Source organism: Cricetulus griseus (genome assembly GCF_003668045.3).
Source record: "Cricetulus griseus strain 17A/GY chromosome 1 unlocalized genomic scaffold, alternate assembly CriGri-PICRH-1.0 chr1_0, whole genome shotgun sequence".
Lineage (NCBI taxonomy): Eukaryota > Metazoa > Chordata > Mammalia > Rodentia > Cricetidae > Cricetulus > Cricetulus griseus.
This window is the reverse complement of record NW_023276806.1, coordinates 42,747,214-42,755,501: the sequence shown is the minus strand read 5'-3', so window position 1 is coordinate 42,755,501 and position 8,288 is coordinate 42,747,214.

Below are 8,288 nucleotides of genomic sequence, written 5' to 3'. Positions count from 1 at the left end.
GTACAATGTTCACAATCACCCTTTGACTTGACATATACATAAACAAAGTCTACTGAAAATTTTATTGGAAGTGATTTAAACCTATAGAACAAGTTAGGGGAAGTGACATTTTGACAAATTTCTTATCATCCATAACCATCATGTATCTCTCCATTTGCTTCCATTGATTTACTTCTAAGTATTTGCTATTTTAATTAATGTATTACTTAAACTTCAGGCTCTGCTTGTTGCTATATACACCAGCAATTATTTTTGCATAGTGTTTCAGTTGCTCTCTCTCTCTATTTTATTCATTTAATTATTTTTGTAGATTGCCTTAAATAGTTAACATGCAATAGCTCATCCAATAATAAAAATTAGTTTTTGACTCAAATACATATAAATAACATGCTAATGTTTTGATTCACTTTTTTGGTTTGTTATTATTATTCCACCAACCAAGACCTCCAGGAAAATGATGTATACATATGTAGTAGTGAGCAAACTTGTCTTGTTTCCAATCCACAGGAAAACCCTATAGAACTTCAGCACTTAATATAAATGCATGTTGAAAATGCACTCTGGGTATTTATTAAATGCTTGTACCTAAATAAGCTCCATTGCATTCCAACTTTGCTGCTAATATTTGAACTTTAATGGTGACATCAAGTTTTGATAAGTATCTAATAAAATTAAAAGAGGATATTTCCTTGCTTTTGCTCTGTAAATCCAATGTATTCTGTCTGCTTTCTTTAGCATTATCATACTGCTATCATACTCTTACTTTGGCCATCTTACATTTACTGATATAACGGATTTGTTAGAGTCTTATTACAGTTATTTTTATCCTTGGACATTGGAGATACTTGCCAATACTTGGATTTCTCACCATGTCCTTCTTCAGATTTGTACCAATGTCATGATAGCCTCATGAGACAAAATGAGGATATGTGAAGCTTGTGGGATGTTCAAATTGTTTTTCTCTCAAAAGTTGGAGGCCCAGGGAAGCAGCTCAAGTCAGTGGAGTTCTTACCTAGCATGCATGAAGTTCTGAGTTCATTGTCTAGACCTATATAAATCAAGCATGACAGCACAGGCCCATCATCTCAACCCTTTCAGGATAGAGACCAGAGGATTAGAAGTTCAAGGTAATCTTTGGATACAATGTGAGTTTGAGGCCAGCCTTGAATATGTGAGATTCTGTTCCAGAAAAGATATTTTATGGATTTCAATAATTAGTCCACCCAGGAATATTTATCTGTCTAAAGTTTTAAAGTTTTTTTCAGCTTTGCTATTCATTGAAAACCATTCTTACCCTCTCTCTTTTTACATCCATGTCTGTGTATTGTGGTTTTCTAGAAAGCAGTCATTTCATTTCCAGAGTTCTATCATAAGGTATTCACATAATATCCCATTAACATTTCTTTTGATACTGCAAGATGCATGGTAACATCACTTGTAATTCCCAAAGATTATGATTCACACTTTCTCTGCTCAGTCTTGGGAGCAGGGAGAGAAGGACAAAGACTAAAATGAAACATCCATAATTTGATTTTTGTCAAGTATCTAATAAGCACCAACAGCACATGGTGTTTAATGGGTTTGTTACACTCCCATTATAAGTTCCCAGATCCTCTCCTGGTTTCAGTGATGTATAAGCGACATCACTGACATGAATTTTAATACATTTAAAGCCAAAATAACACCTAGAATTACTACCTTTCTCCTTTTCAGGCAAGTTTGCAGGACTCACTCACAGTCCAACTGTACTCTAGTAAGGTGTCTGACATCCTTGACAACTCTATACTACCCACCAGCTAATTGACCCATGAACTCTACCTGTGATACACATGAAGCCACCAAATGCCAATCACAGTGAGTAGGGAACTGATAAATTAGAGGTTTGATCTACGTGAGATATATAAAAATAGTGAATGAGAAGTTGTGCTGTAGAGCACAAAGTGGGTGATTCTAAGAATACTTGCCACAGTGGTTTTGTCCTGTCAAATGCTACAAATGTACAACCCATAGTTTTTCATCACTTCCATTTACAATAAACCCTGCTGGCAGCTGTTAGTTCAAAAGAATGAAACAACATTTAATAAAAACTTAATTAATCCATATCTGTCTCTGAGAAACTTAATGAATGTGCAACTAGCAAAAGGACATTTATTAATACTATCTGCTATGAAGCATGCAGTGATATTACCAAACATATCACAAAGAAATAATTCATGGATGAATTTCTAATTACACAAAAAGATTGAAGTGGAAGATATGGATCCAACAGACAGAAATTCAGGCAGCGTCTTTACACAGGATTCAGGAACATGCTGTGTTTCTTATTCTTCTTACTGTTGTGACGAATGCCTGAGAGGGAAACCTTAAAAAGAAGAAAGGTTTGTTTAGAGCTTGGTGTCAGAAGTTGTGGTTTAAGTTGGTTGAACCTGGCTACCTAGGGCTTCAGGCGACATAAACATCATGGCAGTGAGGATGCATATGCTAAAAGGCACTGATCCTCTTGTGGCAACCAGCAATAGCAAAGAACAGGACAAGTTCTATCTCTCTAGTGTATGACCCAGTAACCTACCTCCACAACAAGGACCCACCTTCTACTTTTCACCACTCCCAGTAATGCTGTCATATTTTCAGTCTATCAATAGATTAATTTGTCCATTAGCATCCTCACTATTCAATAACTTCCCCACATTGCCCATTAGCTGACAACCAAGTCTTTGCACATGGGACTTTGGGGTAAACTCCATATCTGTTATGATTTGCATGTATGGTGTCTTTCACAGGCTCATGCACTGAGCAATCAATCATCAGCTTCTGGCACTATTTTGAAGGGTGTGGAGCCTCAAGGTGGTGAGGATTTGCTGAGGAAAGTAAGTCACTGGAGATGGGCTTTGAAAGTTATGCCTACCCTTAGTTCTAGACTAGTCTGTCTACTTCCTGGTCATGTGAACAAGCCTCAGTCCTCACAGCAACAGAAGGAACAGTCCAACCATGCCTTGCTTGCTATGGCAGACTGAAAAACCTCTGAACCCAGGAGCAGAAAAGATCTCTTCCTCTCTTCAGTTCTTTCTTCCAGGTATTTCTGTTACAGTGACACTGAGGTTGTTACCACAATGTGAAAGCTATAACATATGTTGTATCATTTATATAAATGCTGTTCTCCTACTGTAGATTTGCTCATTCTGATTCCAGGCTTTCTTAAGCACTTATAATAAGTGAAGTAATTAGCTTGAGCATGCTGGCTCCATTAGCTGCAACAGAACTCTTCAGTGTTATGTAATGTCAGTTTTTATAAGAGCACTCATAGCTGCTGAAGTGAAAACCTGTTCATTCCAATAATGATTTGATTCTTTCCGTTCATTCAAGAAATTACAGTGAAACTCTAAGTGGGATGACAGCTAATTTTATCACAGGAAAATGATTTGACATTATCATAAGTGCAAAGAAAAATTCTGCTTAATAATTTATGATGATCAAAGTGTTTTTATGGTGGTAACACCCACACAAATTGTATAGCATAGCATCACAGTAAAAAAAAAACTTGTTAGAAATTATGAAATATACAGATATTATTTGAGTGAGCTGCTCCATGGAATCAATGTCTTGATTTCCAGCACTGCTTCACCAAGTAAGTGGTGCCTGGATTTGTTTTGAGCAGAAGCTCAGAAGTATTCCAGCTGGCCCAAGTGAAGGAAGTTCATTCAACCTTGACTGTCAGGATGGGTGGGTAGTGTTAGTTGTTTTCCTCAATGCCATAACAAAGAATACCTGACAAGAAGCAACTTAAGAAAGGGAATGTTTTATCTGAACTTACAGTTAGAAAATCCAGTCAAGCCTGGTGAAGAAGTCACAATGCTGGGAACAGGAAACAGCCAGTCATCCTGCACCTGCATCTCATGAAGAAGATAGAAATGAACTCTGGTGCCACACCCCCTCCTTCTTTTTTCCTTTTTATTCAGCACAGGACATTCAGGTTGACTCTTCTATGTTTAGCTACAACTTCCAGGAAACAACTGTATAGACTCATACAGAGATGTGTTTTCATGGTGATTCTAAATTCTAACAAGTTAACCATGGAGATCAACAAACATATACAAATATTTAGAGAGATAATAGATGCATCAAAGATACATAAGATGATAGATAGATAGATAGATAGATAGATAGATAGATAGATAGATAGATAGATAGATAGATGATACATAGAGATCAGGATAGATATTATATGCCTATCCATAGATGCATAGATACATAAATACACAAATAAATACATTATTCTGTTACATTATCAGCATTTCTTTGCGTTCCTGTTCCCAGTATCACAGTATTTCAATATTTTGGTTAACTGGTGTCTTAGTTTGCTCTCTGTTGTTTCGATAAAACACCATGACCACAGCTTACAGTTCATCATGAAGGGGAATCAAGTCAGGAACTCAAGGAACCTGGAAGTAAGAAATATCACAATCACAGTCTGTCATAAAGACAAGTGAGTGCTAGGACAAAAGCAGAAACCTGGAGGCAGGAACTGAAGCAGACCATGAAGAAATGCTTCTTACTCACCTGCCCCCATGGTTCACTCAGCCCGATTTCTTTTTTTTCTCTTCTGTTCATTTATTTAGCTCATTAATAAAGTCATGCACAATTATGATACATAATACAGTACGTTCACAATGGCATGGCTAAATTAAACCAATTAACATGTTATATCACACATATTCATCATTTTTGTTTTGAGAACACTTAAAGTATACTATCTCACAACTTTTAAAATATAGCATATTGTTATCAACCATATTTATCATGCTCTCAGTAGACCTCAAGACATCACAGAGTCCATGCCTCTTGTCCAACTGCAGTTTTATATCCATAAACCAATCGTTTCCCCATTGTTAAAAGACCTACATTGAAGCCTAATAGCCACAATTCTGCTCTCTGTTCCCATAAATTCACCATTTCTATCAGCCTGATTTCTCATACAACCAAGGACTACCTGCCAAGGGTGGTACTGCCACCAGTGGGCTGGACTCTCCCTACATCAGTCACAGGTCAAGAAGATACCCCACAGATTTGCCTATGGGCCATTCTATTGAAAATATTTTCTCAATTGAAGTTTTCTCTTCTCAAATGACCTCCATTTGTGTCAAGGTGAATATATATGGAGAGAGAGAGAGAGAGAGAGAGAGAGAGAGAGAGAGAGAGAGAGCACCACAACAATTAATATCTTTGACAATATACATATATACATTAATGAGGGAGATAGCGCAGGAAGACACTACTGGAATAGGTGGTCATTTAGGGGATAATGTGGAAACTTCGTGTAGTGGGTACTTCCTGGAACCTATGAGGTGACCCTAGAGAGGACTTGTAGTAATAAAGGATAGGGAAGCCTGAACCAGCCATCTTCTGTAACCAAGCAAGGCATCCAGTGGTAGGACTAGGACACCAACCAAGCCATAAAACCTTTGACCCACAACCTGCCCTGCTTGCAAGATAGGCTGGGGCAATGTTGGCTCAGAACTTGTGGGTGTGGTGAACCAATGACCATTCAGACTTGAGGCCCAAGCCAAGAGAAAGAAGGGGAACCCATGCTTGACACTACCTAGATGACCAGGAACTGGAATCCTCAGAGACCTAGGATAGAACCAAATATAGCTGACAAAAATAAAAGTCAATGAAATGATTCTTGGTAGTATTCTGCTATACTCAAAAATCAGGGCATAGCTGAACTGTCGTTAAAGTGGATTCATCCAGCTGCTGATGGGAGCAGATACAGAGACCCACAGCCAAATATTAGATAGAGCTTAGGGAACCTCACAGAAGAGGGGGAAGAAGGATTTAGGAGCCAGAGGGGTCAAGGACCACAGGATCAACTAATCAGGGCACACAGGGGCTCGCAAAGACTGAAGAAGCAATCACAGAGCCTGCTTGGGTCTGCACTAGGTCCTCTGCATGCATGCTATGGTTGTTTAGCCTGGGGTTTCTGTGGGACTCCTGACAATGGGGATGTGGCTAACTCTTGTGCCTGTTCATGAGACCCTTTTGGTTCTTCTGGGTTATCTTGTCCAGCCTTGATGTGAGAGTTGTGCTGAGTCTTATCGCATCATGCTATGGCAAGTTCAGTTGATATCACTGAGAGGCCAGCTCTTTTCTGAAGGTAACGGAGGACTTGGGGTTGGGATTGGTTGGGAGGAGTAGAGGGAACGGAGGCTGTGGTCAGGATAGATTGTGTGAGAGAAGAATAAGTAAAAAGTAAAAAGAGAAAATATACTCTAGAATAGATTCTAACTGAAATTATTATAATTATAACAATAATTGTAATAAATTATAATTAAAATTTTCCTCCGAATATTCATAGCCATTTAAGTTAGAGTGAATTTTTTCACTTTTATTCCATTTTCTACTAAATTATAGCTTTATTATATATTTTAACCAACTACTCAAAGACACTTTCTATTTTTTCTCATGGATATTAGCATCTCAAAGGTAATTGCATCTGTTTTATATGAAATCATAGAGCTTTGTATTTATTTTGCTCCTAAATATTCTCATGAATCATTATTTATAAATATTTTCCTATGCAAATAATCTTTCTCAGAAAACAACATTTACAATCACTGTGGTGTTTTGTATGTCCTCCTCAGCCTGTTGGATGAAATATCCAGAATAATCATGAGCAACTACAGTCACATGTCCATGCTTGCTTCTCCTTTGCAGGCTAAAGATTATAAACTGTAACCGTGAAGAGAAAAACTGAAATACATTGTAGCATATTTGACTAAGAAACCAGGACTTGCACATCATTTACATGTAAATTAGAGTCACAATTGCCAGTCTGTCTTCTGATTTGAAAGTGAGGCTGGAGCCAACCACTGAGAGGGGAAGTTGAAGGAATCAAGCCATTAGTGGTGATAAGCTACTCTGCCTGTGACTTGTCCAAGTGAGGTATCAGACTGAGATCATGTATGTATGATGGTGAAATTCAAAGAATAAATCAGGCTTGAAGGGAAAAATATATCATTCAACCATCTAATAAAAGATAGAACCGAGTGAGGTAGTGGTGGTGTGTAACTCTACTCCCAGCACTTGGGAGGCAGAGACAGGCAGATCTCTGTGAGTTCAAGGTCAGCCTGGTCTAAAACAGTAGTTCCAGGAAAGCCAAGCCTACACAAAGAAACCCTGTCTTAAAAAACCAAATAAATAAATTAAATATGGAACTGAAGTCATGAATATAGATTCTAACATTTAGGAAAAGTTTAGAAAAGAAAAAGGAGAGCTGTTCCAGCACTGAGTTCAAGGAATGCTAAGTTTTTGATGCCAGGTAGCAGAGGTACACCATGCAAGTGGCCAAAGGGAAAGGAGGATCATAAGATTGCTGGCTTAGTCAGAAGAGGTATGATTCTGTGGGAATGAAATGCCAACTATGAAATGATCCTACTGGGAAAATAAGGATAGAAAAGGAATCTTTTCACTGTGTTTTGGTAGTCCGTGGTAACCTACACAAGACTGTTATTAAAATCATAAGGGACCAAAAGTCAAGTCATATAGTCTTTAATACCAAATACATAAGCAAAGACTTAGGGTTCAGCTTAGTGTTAAAATGCTTGCCTAGTATGTGAAATGCCACGGATTCAGTCCCCAGTAACACACACACACACACACACACACACACACACAGAGAGAGAGAGAGAGAGAGAGAGAGAGAGAGAGAGAGAGAATTAAAAGTTCTTCTGCCCAATATCATCATTAACTAATGATTACATTAATTACAGCACTCCTTATCTCACAACTTAAGGGGTTTGAGTTATACAATATCTGCACTGTCAGATAATACAACCTTTGGCAGAGAAAACAAGTCTCCATTATGTAACAAGACTGGATTTCCAGTTTTAGCTCCCATCGCATGAGATGCTACATACCATTTACTTACATGTTTCTCCTCTTTACAAAGACATTCTTAACACATTGTCAAGGCTGAGAGCTAGGGTAGACCAATCATGAATAAAACCTACAATGGAAGTGCCACATGTAGTGGATCAGGCTGTAATCCTGACACCGAGGCTAGGGAACTAGGTCAAGTATGAGGCCAGCCTGAGACAGAAAACAGGCTCTGGAATGGCCTGAACAATAGAGTGAGATTTAACCTAAAAAACATAAAAGCTCCTAATGGAAGACCACATGAGGTTCAAGAACATTCCATCTCACCCAGAAATGCCAATGATCATCCCACCATCAAGATTCAGTCCTCCAGGGGAGGAAGGATTGAGTGTTAGGAGCCAGAAGGTTGGAGACAT